A 21,517-nucleotide genomic window follows, 5' to 3' on the forward strand; every position below is an offset into this window, starting at 1 on the left:
GAGTTGATATAAAGATTATACTGAATGTTCGCTGAGCGAACAGATTAGTTGATGGAAAATTGATTCTGCTACAGTTACTACTGGCAGCTGATATAAGTAATTGTAATTAATCATAATTAATTGTAATTATTTATATATATTTCCCTTTGAGCTAAATTCGCTACAATGTTAACGGAGAAGTTTTTGTGTACCGACCAAAAGAGAGAAACATCGCCGTTAATTCAGTGGTAAGAAACGAATGTAATATTATTCTAAGTAAAGTCAAATAAATGTTATTCGTTTTCAATGTCTGTAAAAATAAAATTCACATCTTTAAAATCCAATATTTTGTTGAAGTCAATTTTATTTGGTGCTTTAATAAACAAAATCTGGGTTATGGTACTTCTAATCTTATATATTAACGAATAAAACAAATCTAGCATATTAAAGGATAATTTAATGTCATTTAATGCGCCTTATGATGGCTAAATGTGCTTTTAAAATATTTGTAAGGATTAAACAATAGTTTAAAACAAGACATGGTTTGTAGTAGTGATTATTGAGGTCCACATCCATCCGTCTTCCATGCTGCTTACTACAGGGAAGAGGGAGTGCTGACATACGGCAGCGGTATCGGAGTGAAGAGGTTAGGGAATGTTCTGGGAACCTATAGGGAACGTTCTATTTACGTTAAGAAAACTTTCTTGGCTAACCACCAGGGAACATTCTTGGGAACCAAAACAGAATGTTCAGGGAACGTTCTAGTTACGTTAAGAAAACTTTCCTGGCTAACCAATAGGGAACGTTCTTGGGAACGTTCTGGGAACAAAACCTAACGATATTCCCAGAACGGATGGAAATGCAAAAATTGTTAGCTGGGTATAAGGATACAATATGTTATATTTGGGTAATAAGGGAATAACAAACCAGATATTGAACCTGCAAAGAACTACATAAATATACTGAATTTACGGTGTACGTTTCTGTAATTATAGTGTACCTATTAGTACGTATTTGTTAAAATACGGGAACAATACAAAAATGTTACGTTTTGAAAATGCAAGGGGTAACAGCCAGATATACAACCTGCAAAGAACTGCGCAAGTAAACTGAAGTTACAGTGTATGTTTCAAAGTATTTATATTGTACCTACGTGTAAGTATAAGGGAACAATAGGTTACGTATATACAAATAAAACGTATATACAGTAACAGATATACAAATAATTAAAAATAATTTATAATGGATTAATTTAAGAAACTTAACAGGTACCTGTTTTATTAAATCGTAAGTTTGGTGTATCTATACGTAAGCTTTTTAAAATTACTGGGAAATTATACTCTTGTTCCATGTAGTTACAGGGTAATTTTGCCATCTGCGGGCTGTAAATTAAAGTGGCGATTGTTACCCATTTTCTTGCAAAATAAAAGTTATAGGGTAGGTGCAAAATACATAAACACACATTCTGTGTATTTTAATATTTTTATAGTCACTAATCCCACTTCTACCTCTAAACCTAACGTTAACTATGACTGAACAGTAATAAAAATATAAAAAACAGGAAAGTGCAATCACAATCATTTATTTATTGCAAAAATGTCAACAGCCATATAAAAAAGTAATCCAAATAACGATGCGTTGCAGCCGCAGTCTTTTTTTGGCGGAATACAGTAGGTTTGAGGTGCAGTAGGATGAGAGCAGAATTTAAATTGTTAATCGCTGAAAATATTATCCAGATTATTGTCTTGATCCACTCCTCGAAGGCACCCGCGCGTCCAACACGTCTCACCAGAATCACGGCATGTCGTAATCTGTGACGAATGCAGGCGAGAGCCAATGAACGTCCGATTTTCCTGTCGCAAAATGCACTTTAGCACGGGTTTACGGCTGTTGCTGATGGACTCGCTGCTAGAGATGGAGATGAAGATCGCCGGACAAAGCCTTGAATTTGGTTCTGGTCCTCGCAAATCGTATGGATTCTGAAGATCTGGGTTACAGCGCACAAATAAAATGGTTTAATTTGTGTTCGGTGTATTTTATGGTTCTATTGTCAGTCACAGCATGTTAGAGAAAACGCCTTTGTGTTCCACCACAAACGAAGTTAATATTACATGAATGATTAAACGATTGCAGAAATATTATTTATTTTAAGGGTTTAACGTGTAGTCATGATGACATTATGTAGACCTATTCTTGGAAACGAGCTGGCAACAGAAATCACACAGAACAGAATGAAATGTTATAATTTCATATTACGTAAACGTTAAATGTTTAGATGATGTAAATATGTCAGTATTGTACATTTATTGTCTGTAAAATGTAAATAAATGTACATTTTGTAGAACCACATTTTACGTCGCGTTGTTATTGTATTTGTTATTGTTATTGTTGGTATTGTACCCTGTAACTTCCTTGAACAAGAGGGGAACAATCGCCACTTTAATTTACAGCCCGCAGATGGCAAAATTACCCTGTAACTACATGGAACAAGAGTATAATTTCCCAGTAATTTTAAAAAGCTTACGTAGATACACCAAACTACGATTTAATAGAACAGGTACCTGTTAAGTTTTTTAAATTAATCCATTATAAATTATTTGTATATCTGTGATAAACGTAACCTATTGTTCCCTTATACTTACACGTAGGTACAATATAAATACGAAACATTCACCGTAACTTTAGTTTATTTACGCAGTTCTTTGCAGGTTGTATTTCTGGTTGTTACTCTCTATTACCAAAACGTAACATATTGTTCCCATATACCTACACATACGTACTAATAGGTACACTATAATTACAGAAACGTACACCGTAAATTCAGTATATTTATGTAGTTTTTTGCAGGTTGAATATCTGGTTTGTTATCCCCTTATTACCCAAATATAACATGTTGTTCCCTTATACCTACATGTACGTTCTTTAATAGGTACACTATAATTACAGAAACGTACACCGTAAATTCAGTATATTTATGTAGTTCTTTGCAGGTTGAATATCTGGTTTGTTATCCCCTTATTACCCAAATATAACATGTTGTTCCCTTATACCTACATGTACGTACTTTATAGGTACACTATAATTGCAGAAACATACACCGTAAATTCAGTTTAATTACGTAGTTCTTTGCGGGTTGTAATCTAAAGCGTTACCGAATGTTATAATGTAAACGATTAAAAAAAATGTATAATGCAACTGAAAACATAAGGCCATTGATATGACAACTAAAAACAACAATAATAATGAATTCTAATATTCATAAGGATGCGTTTTTAGGTGTCGTCAGTACATAAGTATTTGTACATTTAGATGCTGTAAATAGGTCAGCATAGTACGTTTTAGTGTCTGGAAAAACCTAAGTAAATGTACGTTTTATAGAACCATTTTTTACGTAAAATATATACGAATTATCATGAGATCACGTTGGTACAGATGCTCTCAGTTTTGAATTGTAGCATATGTTTTCCAACTGAACTAATTGATATTTATTTCCATAAAAATGCTAAACGTCAGTGAAGGTGGTGCCGCGGTGGTCAAGTAATGTAGTCAGTGTATGAGCATGCATTGTGTAACACCAACTACACCAGGTGAAAAAATGTGCAGTTCCATAATCTTTAGTGCTCTGTTTTCACACACTAATTTTGTACTTAATGTACTAAAAATTATCCTTTAGTAAGATAATCTTAAGAACATTTATAGTGTACTCAGCTGTGCTATTTTGAGACACTATAAACTAAAATGTGCTTTTATCATAATATCTATGTATTAAAATAATGTATGTATTTACCACTACACCCCCCCACCCCAAACCCCGGGCCCACCTCAAATATCACTTGGCCCACCCTTCATCTCTTTTCTGGAGCCAGGCCTGCCGAATACCGTATTCGGGTTCGGCTCCACCCCTAATCGATACATTAAGATTACCAGGATATCAAAACATTCAGTAAAAACACGTTGTTCATTTTCAAATAGATGACACATATTAAGATCAATCACTTACATTGAGAATTTCTTGTGGCGTCTCGAGGAAGTGTTTCACTGTCAACACTGTTTGTTATGAGAATGATTGTTTTTTTTTTATATTTTCCTGCATTGCACTGTGTTGCTTTTATTCTCTCTTTTTTTCTCGAGTTCGGAGTTCCTGGATTCCTCCTCCGGCCAGCGGCCAAACCAATGTTTAACTCTAATGTTTTGTGGCTAAAGGTTAGCTTTTATTTCTTGCTAAAGTTATAGCACACCTAGTGAAACAGAGCAAAGGGGTGTCCTGCCTTTTTCTTTTGTGTAAATCTGTTGGGCTTTGCTTTTGGTTAGGCAGTTAGGTAAGCTGGCTGTATTTTATTTTTTCCAGTGTTATTAGGTTATTTTCTAGGTTCCTTTTGTTTGTTATGTTGGCCTGTGGCCACCCCGAAGAGATGCTCTCTATGTTTCACGTCTAATCCCTAATAAACATCACAATTTTGTATTTAACTGGTGTGCTTGTTTGATCCCTGACCGGAGTGATTTTGGGAATCCAGTACCACAACCGTTCTCTTTATTATGCCCTTAATGTACCCTAGACGCAGGGCGTAATAGTGGTCTAGAGAAAATGTCTCCTGCGCCCGACTACAAATAATCTTAACAAATCAAACAGACGAAAACATGCTGCGTTTTCAAACTCAACACATTTATTTCATGAATTATGAACATGAGTTTGAGTCGCTCATAATGTGCATTTAAAACACAAAACACATCAACCATTCCCACATTTATCATGAGAAGTGTTTATAAATCTGATGAAAACAAAAGAGATGTGTTATTATTAACAAAATATTCATTTTACTGTTGTTTTCATTTGATCAGTTAAACAAATCATTGTACTGTAAATAGAAGATCAGTGTATATTAATAATAATAAAATACTCACTTTTTATTTTACAGTGCAACAGGATTATTATAATAACAACTGTTATAATTCAATAAAACATAATGAATATGTTGTTTTTATTAAATACTTTTTATTTTACGGTATGATTGGATTACTGCAATAACATTTCTTTATTGTTATAATAAAACACTAAAAGGTTATTGGTTTATTATTATTATTATACTCTGTCATTTTATTTTACAGTGCAATATCATTACTGTAATAGTATTTAATAATAAAATAAAATTAATATTTTTAGCTATTATTATCATTTAAATGATAACAAATATGATAAGAAATATAGAAATATGTTATGATTGCAATAGACATACTAACAAAAATATCAATAATATAATATATTATAAATGTATTATTTAAATTAACTATTATTTAAATTAACAATAGTATTATTGCAATATTAATTCATTTTAAAAAGTTAGTATATATTTATTCTCTATATTATTATTTTATTTTATTTTATTAACACCAATAACAAAATATAATTTTACTTTATTTTTAAATTATAACATTTATACTCAATAAAAATTACTATTGCAATAATCATATTGTACTGTAAATAAAAGGTCAGTACATAATAATAATAATAATAATAATAATAATAATAATAATAAACTGACTTTTTATAGTGCAACAGGATTATTGTAATAGTATCTTTTATAGTGTAAAATATATATAATTAATATTTTGTTTTTATTAAATACTTTTTATTTTAAAGTATGATAGGATTACTGCAATCATAACATTTCTTTATTGTTATTAAACAAAATAAAAACGTATTTTAGTTATTATTATTATTATTATTACTAATATTATATAGTGTCATTTTATTTTACAGTGCAGTATGATTAATTCATATTTTTAGGTATTATTATCATTTAAATTGTAACAAAATATAAGAAAAATAGAAATGTTATGATTGCAAAAGACATATTAAGAAACATATTAATAATTTAATATATTATAAATGTATTATTTAAATTAACTATTATTATTGCAATATTGTTTTTGAAATATTTATTTAATAAAAAATAAAAAATTAGCCAAAGTATAATTTTTATTTTATTATAAGATGATAAGATGTTGTATTTGCAATAATAAAAATAAATAAAAACAATATAAATTAAAACCTCAATATGAATTAATAATACTAATTATAATAATAATAATAATAATAGAATTGAAATACTGACTTTTTATTTAACAGCAATTGTACCATTTGAATGGATTTACTGACATTTAAATAATAATAAATCATTATTGTTGATGTTGTTGTTAAATACTCAAATAGTTTTTATTGATTTGTTTATTGGTATATTTAAAATAAAGAAAAAAATATTTTGTTAATAATAATAATAATAATAATAATAATAATAATAATAATAACAAAATATAATTTTACTTTTTTTAAATTCTAACATTTAAACTCAATGAAAAGATTACTATTGCAATAATCATATTGTACTGTAAATAAAATGTCAGTACATAATAATAATAATTTATTTTACAGTGCAACAGGATTATTGTAATAGTAACTGTTTTAATTTAAACGGGGGGAATGTCAGACCCTTTGGTATGTTTTTGTGTGTTTTTCCCCTGTGTTGCCCTTATTTGGTCTTCCTGTTCCGTTTCTCATTTATTACGTCACTGTTTGATTGGTTGTTTCCATGTATATAAGTTTGGTTGTGTCCTCTGTTAGATCATCGGTTCTTAATTGTCATTCAGTCAGTTTGGATTCTTCTCCGTCAAGTTACGTTGTGTTTGCTGTTTCCCTGCTGTTTCCTGTCTGTTCCTGTTTCCCTGTGGATTATATTAATAAAACCCTATGCATTGGACTTCCTCGCTCCTCCTCGTCATTCCCCACACACGACAGTGTGACAATTATTATTATTATTATTATTATTATTATTATACTAACATTTTATTTTAGAGCAATATGATTACTGCAATAGTATATTATAATAAAATAATATTCACATTTTGGCTATTATTGTAATTTAAATTATAACAAATATAAGACATGTTATCAATAATAATTAAAAAAATGTTAATAATATAATATATTAACTATATTTTATTTAAATTACAACAATTAAACAAATAAATAAAATAAATAATAAATTAAAAACTCAATATTATTGCAATAATAACAATAATAATTGTTTAATATATCTTTAATAAAAGGTCAGTATTTATTAATAATTATAATAAAACAAACTGAATTTATTTTATAATTAAAAGTTACATCATGTTGTAATTACAATATTTACATCAATATCAATTATTATTATTATTAATTGTAATTGTTATAACATTAAGGAAAATACAATTAAAATGCTATAATATGAAAACACTAAATATTAAATATGCTGGTTATTTTTAATGTATTATTACTACTACTACTATTTATTGTTGTTTATGCAATTTATATTAATAAACAAACTATTATTTTTACTTTATTGTAAATATACCGATTACACGAATAAATAAAAACTCTTACTATTGCTGTAATCATATTGAACTGTAAAATTAAATTTCAGTATTTAATATCAATAATAACATATATAATATTTAATATTTTCATTTTAATTATAACAAATAAGCAAAAACATAAAAATTGCAATAATCCAACAGTACTGTAAAATATAAAGGGAGTATTTAATAATAATAATAATAATAATAATATCTAAAATGGAAATTATATTTCTTTAATATTATAACAGTTACAGCTAATCAATGATAATAATAATAATAATAATAATAATAATAACAATATGAGCTTTTCATTATTATTAATAAAATGTTAACAAAAATTCATCACCTTCTCCCTCTCCAAGCCGCGTACTGGCCGGAAACCTGGACAGGTAGTCGGCTACCACATTGAGTCTGCCAGGTCGATGCCGTATTTTGAAGCGGTACGGCTGCAGGGCGAGGTACCATCATGTGACTCTGGCATTGTGGTCTTTCATTGACTGAATCCAGGTTAAGGCCCGGTGGTCCGTTTCCAGATCGAACTCTCGACCGAGGAGGTAATATCGCAGACTGTCCAGGGAACACTTGATGGCGAGACCTTCCTTCTCGATCACAGAATATCTTGTCTCCCTGGGCAGTAGCTTGCAGCTGAGGTAAACGACTGGCCTCTCTTCTCCTGTGCTTCCCTGGGCAAGGACCGCCCCGATCCCTGCTGTGGACGCATCCACTTGCACCAGGAACCTTTGCGAGAAGTCTGGACTCTGAAGGACTGGGCTGGAGTACATCTTATCTTTCAGGGCATTGAAAGCCGTCTCACAGTCATCAGTCCAGGGAATAGGGTTAGTCACCGTCTTGGACAGCAGGTTGGCCAGAGGAGCCGCTATGGAGGCGAAGTTTGGTACGAATCTTCTGTACCAGCCCACCAGTCCTAAGAATGACCTCACCTCCTTCTTGGTCTTTGGTTGTGGGCTCCTTCGAATTGCCTCCACCTTGTCCATCTGTGGTCTCAGCTGTCCGTTGCCCAGGTGATCGCCTAGGTAGTTTGCTTCTTGCCTTGCCCACTCACATTTTGCCACGTTTAAAGTCAATCCTGCTTCCTGTATTCTTTTTAGTGTTTGTTGGAGATGTTGGAGATGCTCTGCCCAAGAATTGCTGTGGATTACCACGTCATCCATGTACGCCGCAGACCAGTCTTCACAGCCTTGGAGGACTCTGTCCATCAACCTTTGGAATGTGGCTGGTGCCCTGTGAAGGCCTAAAGGAAGAACCGTGAATTGGAATAGTCCTAGTGGTGTTCGGAATGCGGTGTAGGGTCTGGATTCAGGGTTGAGGGGTACCTGCCAGTACCCCTTACACAGGTCTAGTGTTGTGATGTACCGGGCTTTTCCAATCTTCTCCAGCAGATCATCCACTCTTGGCATGGGGTATGCATCAAACTTAGATTGGGCGTTGAGCTTACGGAAGTCAATGCAGACACGCAGGAATCCGTCTTTCTTGGGTACAATCACTATTGGGCTGCTCCACTCGCTTGTTGAGGGCTCAATCACTCCTAGATCTTTCATCATCTTGATCTTCTCCTTCAAGGGTTCCACCAGCCTCTCAGGCACCCGGTAAGGATGTTGGCGTGATGGATCTGAAAGGTGGATGGTGTGTTGGGCCAGCTCAGTCCGTCCAGGCCTCTGACAGAACAAAGCAGGAAACTCATTCAGGAGGTGCTGCAGCTCTTCCCTCTTGGAGTCTTCTAGGTGAGTTAGACTCACCACAGACGACTGTCTTTTTGCATTCTCTGATTCCTCTTCCACCTCCACCTTCCTCACCAGAAGAGATGTTTCTGGTTCCTTACCGGGTGGCACCTTCCACTCCTTTAACAGGTTCACATGGTAGGTCTCCCTGGTCTTGCCCTTGTCCGGATGATGCACTTCATATGTTACTGGCCCCATCTTGCGGACCACAGTGTATGGCCCTTGCCATTTAGCCAGTAGCTTGCTTGTTGATGTTGGCAACAGGAGTAATACCTTCTGCCCAGGTTGAAACTGTCGTAGCCTGGCGTGTTGATCATACCACCTTTTCTGTGCTTGCTGTTTTTCTTGTAGGTTCTCTTTGGCTTGTTCTCTGTACCGCTCCAGACGATCTTGCATCTCTAGCACATGCCTTTCTCCTCCATCTTGGATGCAGGTTTCTCCTCCCAGCTTCTCTTCAGCAGGTCTAGAGGTCCTTGTACCTGCCATCCATAGAGGAGCTCGAATGGCGAGAATCCTGTTGAAGCTTGGGGTACCTCTCGGTAAGCGAAGAGAACAAACGGTAGCCACTTGTCCCAGTCTCGTCCCGTGTGTGGGTGGTAGGGAGTCGTTCGGATGGCGGTGATGCCCAACTGCTTGTTCAGCTGCCCCATCAGCCGTGACGTGAAGTTCGTTCCCTGGTCTGTGAGTATCTCCTCAGGTATGCCGACTCTGGAGAAGTGTTGAACCAGGGCATGGATGATCTTAGGTGTTGTGATAGAACGGAGTGGGAAGGCCTCAGGATACCTTGTGGCGTAGTCACTGACTACCAGGATGTAGCGATGTCCAGCACTGCTCTTTTCCAACGGTCCCACAATGTCCACGGCGATTCGCCTAAAAGGAGCAGAGATAACAGGAAGAGGTTGCAGGGGTGCTCTGCCCCGCTGGGACACAGGACTTGTCTTTTGGCAGATAGCACATGTGTTACAGTGCGTTTGTACATCAGTGTAGAGTGTGGGCCAGTAAAATCGTGAGCTAATGCGTGAATATGTTTTCTGTTGGCCCAGGTGGCCAGCCCATGGAACAGTGTGTGCAAGGTGCAAAACAAGAGGACGATAACAAGACGGTACAACTAAACGCATAACATCATTGGTTTGCACATACAACACACCATTCATAACTAGATATTCTTCAAAGTCAAAGTCAAAGTCAACTTTATTGTCAATTTTGCCATATGTGCCAGACATACAGAGAATTGAAATTGCGTTACTCTCAGACCCCAGGTGCATACACGTAACATTAAATACAAAAAGTACAATTTTAAAGATGCAAATAAATACAATTATACATATAATATATAGGATATATAGAAATATCGTGCAAAAAGAGCTTATGATTGTAATAAAGTGACATAAAGTGACATAGTCTTTAAAGGTAGTCTGAGGGTAGTAATTGAGTAGTATGAGTTAGTTAGCAGAGCACCAATACTACACAAAGTGACTGGTGCCGGTCGGTGGGGGGTGTGTGTGTGAGTGAGTGTAAGTGTAAGTGTGTGAGTGTTTGTGTGTGTGTGTCCCAGATCAGGAATATCGTGGGGCAGGAGAAGGGAGTGGGGGCAGAGCCGGGAGACAGTTTAGCTTCCTGACGGCCTGATGGAAGAAGCTGTCCTTCAGTCTGCTGGTCCTGGCCTGGAGACTCCGCAGTCTCCTCCCTGATGGCAGCAGGCTGAAGAAGCTTTGCATAGGGTGGGAGGGATCAGCTGCTATACAGATGGCTTTTTTGGTGAGATGGGTGCTGTAAATGACCTGGAGGGAGGGAAGAGGGACACCAATGATCCTCTCAGCTGCTTTCACTATGCGTTGGAGAGTTTTTTGGCAGGAGGCATTGCAGGCTCCAAACCACACAGTGATGCAGCTCGTCAGGATGCTCTCGATGGTGCCTCTGTAGAAGGTGTACATGATGGGGGCTAGTGCTCTTGCTCTTCTCAGTTTCCTCTTGCTCTTCTTCATTGCACAGATTTGATTTTTTCACACTCAGCTTTGACAAACAAGGGCTTTAAAGTATCATCTTCCCTTTGAAGCTGTGCTATGTTCCCTGGGACCTTCCAGCCATTAACTTCAAGACCTTCCACTGAGGCCTCAGAAGCTGGGGTACCCAGGTACTTCTCAAGCCACCGTTGGCGACGTGACTTTTTAGGGCCCTTAGTCCCGCCCTGCAACAGACTACTGTCTAAGTCTGGCAGTGGCTGTAGACCCGCCCTGGCTTGAGCTCTAGTAAGAGCAGGACATGAAACATCAACAGTGGCAGTGGCAAGAGAATGTTCAGAGTCCTTGATGGTGGGTTGCAAGAGTTCATAAAGCACTGGCAAGTCTCTTCCTAGAATCATATCAGCCAGTAAATTGTCAACTACAGCAACATTAAGCAAGTACATTTGTTTGTGTACCTCCACCATTACCTCAGGTCGGGGATACTGCTTTATGTCCCCATGCACACACTGAAAAGAGGTAGCATTCACATAATTGACATTATTTACGAAGCATGATTTCACCATTGATAAAGAGCTTCCAATGTCTAAGAGTGCTTTCAGTTCATGTCCATTAACAGTCACATCATACACATTCTGACTCACCCCCACAGAGTCAAAATCACAGTCCCCTTCTCTAGGCACATAACAAAACCCTGTAAGTTTCACTTTGCGGAACACACAGCTGGTTTGTGGCCCGGCTGCTGGCAATAAAAGCAAAGCAAGTCTTTGGTCGTTGACTTTGGACCTTGTGCATTGTCAGACAGTTCAACATGACCCCTTTCAGACCCAGAGTTATGAGAAACGCCACGTACAGTACCTTTGAGTGGTTGAGTACAAGGACTGCTACAATGAGCATTCAGGTACTGCTGAGCCAACTTTGCCACTGCTAGTCCTGACCTCGGCTCGTGCTCTCTCACCCAGGTGTGTGCGTCATAGGGTAGCACCCAAAGAAGCTGTTCCAGGATGATGGCCTCGCCAATTTCCTCTTTAGAGTGCTCCTCCGGTCGAACCCATCGCTTGTACAGATTCTTTAGACGTTTGTAAGTCTCTGTTGGCGATTCTCCAGCTGGGACTGTAGTTGATCGGAAGCGTTGACGGTAGGTCTCTGGGGAGATGTTAAACTTCTCCAGCAGCGCTTCCTTCAGATCAGTGTAGACCTCAGACCGCTCCTCGTCCATTGCCAGGTATGCCTCCAATGCTTGCCTTGTCAGCAACGGAACCAGACGATAGCTCCACTCCTCCTCAGGCCACCTCCAGGTCCTGGCCAGACGTTTGAACTGGCGAAGATAATTCTCGATATCTTCCCCCTGCTGGAAGCTCGGCATCTTCGGATCAGCCCAATGCGTTGGCTCTCTCGTTGCTGTGACGTTTGGGGAGTCTTGGATGTAGGCGGGTCTTTGTCTTGTGGATACCTTTGGCGCTGGCGTCGGCAGCTCCAATCGTATGCTCTCCGCGTCCAGTGAGGTCTCAGCAGGACGAATCGACTGCATGATGGACTCACGAAGACCTCGGAGCTCCTGCAGATATCGCTCCTCTCTCTGCTCTTGAGTGTCAAAAAAATCTGTGCATCAGGGAAATCATTCCCTCGCCAGCTGTAGCGTCAGGAGTGACTGGCTTGGTCGATGGTGGACTGGACTTTTGGGAGACTCTGGGAAGACTTGTAGCTCCCTCCTTATCCTCCGTAGTCTTGACAGAATTCCAGGCCGCCTCCTCCTCAGACGCCTTCACTTGGGATCGTAAACCCGTCCTGGGTTTTCTACCTTTCGGCGCTGTCTTGTGAGTAGCCATCCCACCGCTGCCACCAAATGTGATGAAGACGAGCCCACCAGCTTGCCTTCAGGGGGAAAACGTGAGTCCGTGTAGATGTAAAAAAAAAAAAAAAAAAGATGGCTCACTCGCAAAGCACTTTTGTGCGAGGTGTAATTTATTTACAGTGCCAGAAAGTTCATCCACAGTGAAGAATATATACAAGTGCACACAAAAATCCAAAGTACCAACGAAACAACAAAAAGGGAAAATAAACCAGAAAATAATCCAACAATGATATATGCAACAAACAGGTATCCACAGTATACAAAGGGGTTTTTGGGTTTGCGTGAGGCACCGCAGTAGCACTCTTGCGTCGACTTGGTAAACAAGTAATGCCATACCCTTCACAGGTAAGTATAACATTTCATACACACACACAAATACCACATCTACTTGACATCTTATTATAATTAATCAATACTAACTCATTTCAGCTGTCCATATAATAATAATAATAAACACAATCCATTAGCACATAATACTTTTAACACATAATTTCCACACATAAATACACACAAAAACACCCATTCAAACTACGCAATGGTTTCGCCAGCTTCCGGTTGCACTGCGCCGGCGCGACCAAGCCTGTGATGTCATAATCGGCTGCCGCTCGTTCGTTCGGTTTGGCCGGCACGATGTTTCCAGCCGGAAGACTGACTACACCACACAGACAAACATCACAGGGACGAAACAACACAACAAGTGCAGTGTATGTGTATGAGATGACTGGGAAATGCATACGGACAGGGGAGAGTGCTGAAATGGGAGAATGTCCATGTGCTATCAGGATTGCATGTGCACCCGCTACAGCGGCAACAGCAGGGAGGAACGGTGCGGAGAATGGATGAGGTAAGTAAGTGGGTATGTATGTATATATGTGTGTGTGTGTGTGCCAGCACTGCTTCTCCAGCGGCGGCAGCTAATGTGACTTTATCACAAACTGTAAAATAATATTTCAGTATTTAATAATAATATCAATAATAACATATATAATATTTAATATTTTCATTTTAATTATAACAAATAAGCAAAAACATAAAAATTGCAATAATCCAACAGTACTGTAAAATATAAAGGGAGTATTTAATAATAATAATAATAATAATAATAATATCTAAAATGGTAATTGTATTTCTTTAATATTATAACAGTTACAACTAATCAATGATAATGATAATAATAATAATAATAATAATAAGAGCTTTTCATTATTATTAATAAAATGTTAAAAATCCTTTAAAAAAAACGATTGCTGTAAAATAAAATATTCTGTATTTTAATCCTATAATAATAATAATAATAATAATTATTATTATTATTAGTAGTAGTAGTAGTAGTAGTAGTAATTCATATTTTGGCTTTTACTGAATTACTGCCTTTTTATTGAATAAATATTAAAATATTTTTGTATTTTAAATAAAAATATATAATAGATATATTATATTATTGATATTTGTGTTATTATGATAATTGCAATCATAACATATATATTTCTTCATTTCTTACAATATTTGTTATAATTTACATTATAATAATACCCAAAATAATAATTTTATTTTAATATAAAATACTAACTTTTTTTAGTGCAACAGGATTATTGTAATATTCAGGTTTTTTTTATTCAGTTTTTTTTTTTTACTTGATATAACATTAACATTTATGTATGTTAGCATTATTATTATTAATAATAATATTATTAAATACATTATTTTATGCATGCATACATACGGTTTACTTAAGAGTACAATAGTATTAAAATCATAATCATCTTTTTATGTTTCATAATTCATATTTTGGTTGCTATTATTTATTTATAATTAAAATAATAAAAATTGTTGATATAAATATGTCAGCTGAAGTAATGTTTGCATTATATTTAAGGTAATACTTATTTAAATCAATTCAATATACAAATAATAAAAATAATAAATAAAAAATATGATTTTTGTAAATATACTGTGATTAAAACACATGAACTTTTCCTGACAAAATGCCAATAAAAGATTGGAAATACAATCATATTTATAATGAACCTCATATTTATAGTTTCTGTTCCCCCCCAAAAAACAAAAACAAAAAACAAACAAACATTAACTTTAAAACTCTGAAAATATTTTATTTAAGGAGATCCCATAATTAAATACAGCTTTACTGTAGTTACAATAATATATTTTATGAAATGCTGTGATTAAAGTCATATTTTATAATGTCAGAAGTTCATTTCAGTCTTGTGAGGAATCGATTATATTCATGATACAAACATCAATTAAAATCTGATCTCACCTTGATTTATTATTGTTTTATTATTTCTGCACAAAAACAAGAGAAATGAATGACATGATCTTCATCAAGATTGTGACATTTTGACATTTTTAACACTAATAAAACGAATGAGTGATGAGACACGACAATAAAAACACAAATCTAGACTCACACACACTGATCTTACTGTCTATATGAGGATTTCTGACACACATTTATTCTGACTGTTATTTGAGTGACAGAAGTTGAGCTGCAGTATTAATGTCATGAAGAGACTCCAGAACATCTCACTCTTACTGATTCATCAGCAGCTCAAAGCATTATGGGTACAATCTCTCATCAGTCTATTCTGATTCATCAACACAGTTTCACTGATGATCTATAATTAACAGTAAACCCAGGATAGAGCGGCTGAGTGAATGTGGTCTGTTCTGTGTGGATGAGACTCATTGTGTTTCTGGAGATGCTGTAGAAGGACAGAGTTCCTGCACTCTCATCCACATACACTCCTGTTCTATAGATATAATAATCATCATCATCATCAGACACTCCTATTCTACGACTGATGATGGGCTTCACATGGAGATCAGTCCGTATCTTATTGTGTATGAATGAGTATCTGTCAGGAAAGCAGATCAAACTCCAGGACTGATAATTAAATCCAAACCGACGCTCAACACTCTGTCCCTTCCTGCTGATGCTCTTATATGAAACTGATATACCCACAAGATCTCCACTCCACTCAATCTCCCAGTAACAGCGTCCACACACACTCTCTCTACACAACACCTGATAATTATATCTATCAAATCTGTCTGGATGATCAGGATACGACTGATTCTCTCTCACACGTGTCGCCTTTCTGTTCTCCTCTGACAGAATGAGATATTCATTTGCTGTGTTTGGATCCAGTGTGAGAAAACAGGCATCTGAACACAAGAACAGACACATTTATAACACAACAACAATCACTACAGCTGTGTGTGTGTGTGTGTGTGTGTGTGTGTGTGTGTTCCGGCATTTGTGGTTTATGAGGACACAAATGTGTATAATGACATGGGTACTACAACGTAAACATGGTTTATGAGGACACTTCCTGTGTCCCCGTAAAACAAAAGGCTTAAAAAACATACTAAACAGTGTTTTATGAAATTCAAAAAGTGTGCACAGTCTCCTGTGAGGGCTAGGTTTAGGTGTAGGGTGATAGAAAATAGGGTTTGTACAGTATAAAAACCATTTCGCCTATGGAGAGTCCCCGTAAACCACGAATGCAAGAGAGTGTGTGTGTGTTTGTAGACGTACATTTCTTCAGTCCTGCTGTAATCCTGGATTCTCCTCCATGATCCACACTAGAAAACACACACACACATTCAGACAGTCAACTAACTGTTGCTATGCAGTTGCTAAGGTACTCAGAGTGGTTGCTAGACTGTTGCTATGCAGTTGCTAAGATACTGGAGGTGGCTGTTATGCAGTTGCTAAGGTACTGAGGGTGGTTGCTAAGCTGTTGCTATATCCCTTTGGGGTCTGAGGGTGTTTTGGCACCCTGGAGAAGTTTAGACATGCCCTGACATTTGTGCTTTTTTCAGTATCTAAAAAACATATTAATGGCTAAAGTCTGATTACATTGTAATCAGCACAAACTGGGCTACAGTAATATGCAAGCAACATTAATGTACATGTTTGTGTTTTTGAGAAAACAACGTTTATGCATGGTTAGTGAAAAAGAAAAATTTTTAAGTCACTGAAATAAGGCCATGAAACACATTCAGAACATTAGTTCACAAGACTTTTGAGAACTGGATGTGGTAGTCTAGAGTTTTTTCAACAAAATGATGTGAAAATTATCTCATTCACACGTTTACAGAAAACAATATATTGTTTTAAATTTTCTAAGACATGTTTTGTGATTTAAAGGGGATATGCGAGGGAGTGACAACGGCCATGAATATTTAGTGATTCACACAAAAGAGACAAAAGGCCCTCCTCTAATGGCCCATCAGTGAGACTCTGACTGTCAGGTAGAAACAATCAGAGATTCAAAGAATGGAGTTTTAGACTATTTGTATTTTATTTACAACACAGTATCATCAAAACATACATAATGAAGGTCAAAAGCACATTATTGACTACATTGATGTTACATGTACAGAGATGTGAACAGACTTTGTGTCATTCCTGAAAACTGTTTTCTGGATTCTGCTCAACAAGTGAAACAGGTAAATTATATCTGATATTTCAGTGATTGCTGCTTCTTTCCATGGATTTAAGAAACAATACTCATCATCAGTAGTCCAGGTAGCAGTCTTCATGTGGTATTCATGTAGCATTCATCTGTGGTGCAGGTATCAGATCACTGGAAAAAAAAAAAACAATAACAACAACAACAAAAAAAAACATTAGTGAGCATGTTAATATCAGGAGCATCTGTAATATATACATGTAGTAAGATTTTGTAGTCACAGACTCACACATGCTTTATACTATCATAAAATATTGACAATTGATATCTGAGAAACTAATTATTATTGTTTAGCACGTTAAACACCTACTCACAAATAGTGTATTTAAAATAAACTAATGTTACTTTTATATCCTATTGTTATACAATAAATAAATATGATTTTATAGTCAAACACAAGCATGCTTTGTATGTACTATACAATACAAAACCATTTTATGTCTGGGAAACTAATTTATTATTGTTAAGCACGTCATAAACATCTATTTGTGAACAGAGTATATTACAGTAGTTTTGTCTAAACAATCTTAGACTCCGTCATTCAGTGTTACAGTGTAAACACTATTACTTTCATATCGCGTCATTTTTATTTTATAGAACATTAAAAACAGCCTGGCGTCGTGAAACATTTCGATGCAATGAAATGCAACATACTTCATAACGTTTCACTTGATTACACGTAGTCAGGAATTATAGTTTGGAAAAAAATCTAACTACTATAATGACTACAAGTTATCACAGTAACACAACAACTAACGTAAGTAGGCTAATAAAAGAAAGACTTACTCTTTCGGTGGATCTCGCCATGCATCGCATCGCGCTCTTCCTCTGAGGGAAATATAAATCTTCTCCTCACAGCGCTTCTTCTTCCAGTAACAACATGCAAGTAGCCGAGATGAACAATGAAGTGAAGTCTAGTCTCCCGCTTTGTTTACGTTGATATGGGCGGTTTGCCGCTCGCGCCTCCACGTGGCTGATTATAATAACGGAAAGCAGCTCGTGGGCGTGATCAAATTAAAAATAATTAGGTCTGACGAGAAAGACTGGACATGGGGTTGGTTTCATACAGATTACTTTAACACATGATATTTGTTTTCGATAAGACTTACTCCATTTAAAAGTAGACATATCAGGCTTTATATAGATATCTCTCTCATGTCTCTGTGTGGAGTATTTGCTGAGTTTTAGTTCATTTTAGTGACGCATTTCTTAATGACGATCACAGAGAACAACGCAGCAGACTGCATACCCTGTTTGTTTGCTTTATTTCACAAAACCACAGAGTGTTGTTGTTACTATGAGTGTACACAAATAAAAGTGAATTCCTTACAGATTCCATTGATGTATTGCTCTTATCTGTACGATGAAAAATGACGGAGTAATTGAAGTTCTTTTTGGCATTATGAGAAAAACGGCCACAAACCGCGCCAGCGCATTTTTTGACCCCAGGGGGATATGGTTGCTATGATACTTGCTGTGTGGTTGCTAAGGTGTTACTATATAGTTGCTAGGGTACTTGGAGTGGTGGCTAGGCTGTTGCTATGTTGTTGTCAAGGTACACAAGGTGGTTGCTAGGGTGTTGCTGTGCAGTTGCTAGGGTACATGAGGCAGTTGCTAGTAGGCCTGTGTATCTCCATATATTCAAAATTCAAATTCAAATTCATTCATATATCTCACATTCAGTAGGACGACCAGACGTTCCGGTTTTTGTTGTCCTGTCCCCGACTGGATCTGTCCCCAGAAATGTCCCCGTTTTACAGCACATTCAAAACAACCTGCAAATGCTCTGTAAAAGCTCGACCAATATCAGCAGCTGGTAATCGTGTGATTGTGATTATTTTCAGCACAGAGGCGCTGTGAGCTGTTACTGATTATTTGGTCGCGCCGCTACTTTGTACTTTAACCATGAAGAACCTGGACGAGAGCAAAACGCAATTATCGTCAAAAGAGACGCCGTTATTGGTTTCAAGGCAGTAACATACTAACTTTACAGGTAAAACAAACTAATAGGCGACTGTTTGTGTTCACTGTACAACAACACACATGATAATGTTGCAGGATTGTTTTACACACAATATTAAACATTCCTGAAACTTCCGTCGTCACAACTACAATATGAGGAAAATATACAGTCGTGGTCAGAATTGTTGGTGTCCTCAGTAAATATGAAAATAAATCTGCATTGTTTATTGATTTGATCTTTGGTACAAACTCTCCTCCTCATCATGCATTAGGACGATACAGACACACGTCCTCTTCCAGACACATTTGTAACATCTTTAGTTGATTAGAACTTCATTATTGTTGATTTTCAGTGCTTGAGCTCTTTTCTTATAGACACTTAATCATTTGTGAGGCTTAACAATCTTTTGCTGCACATCAGAACTATATATTCTTTGGTTTTTCTCATTGTGATCAATGATTAAGGGAATTTGGTCTTTGTTTTACCTCACATTTACACTCCTGGATAATTTCATGTTCTTTGTCATGCTGGTGTGCTAAAAAATGGAAATATGAATGGAAATATACTTTAGAAATATTTTACTCAAGAATTTCTAAGGGTAATTGTGGCCATTGTGTATTAGAGAGAATTATTTATTTCACAATGTGATTTTTATTAGATATTAGATATTTTAATATATTATATTATTTAATTAAAGATCAAATGGATAAAAAATGCAGATTTATTTTCACAGCCTTTTTTGATCATATTTAACAAGGATTCCAACAATTCTGACCACGACTGTATATATAAAATAAAATAACGAATCTTGTACAATTATATAAAAGAAAAATAATGAATCAATTACACTTGCACAATTAGATTTGTAGAAAGCACATACTTTGTCAAAATGAGCCTAACATGCAAAATAATAAACCTGAAAAGGGATAGAAAAGATCAAAAGCAAACAGAAAATTTGTAAAGTTGTAATTACTGTACTCAGTTTGTGAAAATGTTAAATACAGTTAGAAAATATTAAACATTTGTTAAATACAGTTTTATCATGTTCTCATATTTATTGTTTTATTTTAATGTGTTTTTGTAAAGCCATAATTGTGTTATAATATTGTTTTGATATGTTTGCTATTTGCAATAGTTACTAATATTTTTCATAGTGTGATTTTTGGTGAATTATATTAAAAACTAGGGTAAGTCTGATTCTCAAACATCACTGTAATTATTAACTAATATATGGAGGCCACAACAATTAAAAAACAAAATCATATAGGCTACAAAAATATATTGTGTCCATTTTTGAAATTATAGATAATCACAAATGAGATTTCAGTGATATTTTTCCCACTGAACTAGGAAATGTTCCCGGTTTTCATTTCAAAAATCTGGTCACCTTAACATTCAGTCACACACTCAAATCACACACACACACACACTCAGTAACAAAGAAACTTCAGTGCTGCCCCCCAATTTTATCAATAAAATAGCTTCACCGCTGAAGAGCTACATTATCTTTCTCATAAAGGAGTTTGTAATATCAATTTTTCAGAAGTAATTTAATGCCACAGCTGCACTGTTAAAAGAGAAAGCAAAAACTGTGGTAATTCATACATACACAGTCTCTCTCTCATAAATGAACACTTAATGAATGACTGAGAATAGAATATGAAGTGGAGATCACTAAACTGCAAGTTTACCAGTGTTTTCTGAAGACCAGCACTTTGTCACAAGGTTGCCAGGTTGACAAAAATAAGTAACACACTTATCAGATATTTCAGTATTGCGCACGACTGAAGCTCTGTTTCAGCGATTACGTCTCTTTATATCAGACAACCTCAGTTGTGTTCCTCTGTGGTCAGATTAAACCTTGTTGTAGCCTTTATATTATACTTCATTCATTATTTTCTAGTAACCTTGCACTTTTCCACTAAACGCTGTTATTTTAAACTGCTGCACATTGATTTGATACAGAATTGATACAGAAACAGCTGTATTTTATTCTAAGGACCAATTCTCACTATTAACTGGTTGCTTATTATTATGCATATAACACGCATATAGGCTGTTTATTAGTATTTCTAAAGCACATATTAATGTCTTATTCTGTATGACTATATATTTTGGATCACTTA

The 21,517-nt window shown here is 35.8% G+C and overlaps 1 long non-coding RNA gene across 1 annotated transcript; it reads right to left on the reverse strand.

The window, feature by feature from the left end:
- Positions 1-15,208: 15,208 nt before the first annotated feature.
- Positions 15,209-16,582, reverse strand: LOC127162003 (uncharacterized). The gene is made up of 2 exons (XR_007827245.1): positions 16,489-16,582; positions 15,209-16,115 (listed from the first exon to the last, which is right to left on the reverse strand). It is a non-coding gene; the product is annotated as an uncharacterized LOC127162003 (long non-coding RNA).
- Between the last annotated feature and the right edge of the window lie 4,935 nt (positions 16,583-21,517).

Source organism: Labeo rohita, unplaced genomic scaffold, assembly GCF_022985175.1.
Source record: "Labeo rohita strain BAU-BD-2019 unplaced genomic scaffold, IGBB_LRoh.1.0 scaffold_798, whole genome shotgun sequence".
Lineage (NCBI taxonomy): Eukaryota > Metazoa > Chordata > Actinopteri > Cypriniformes > Cyprinidae > Labeo > Labeo rohita.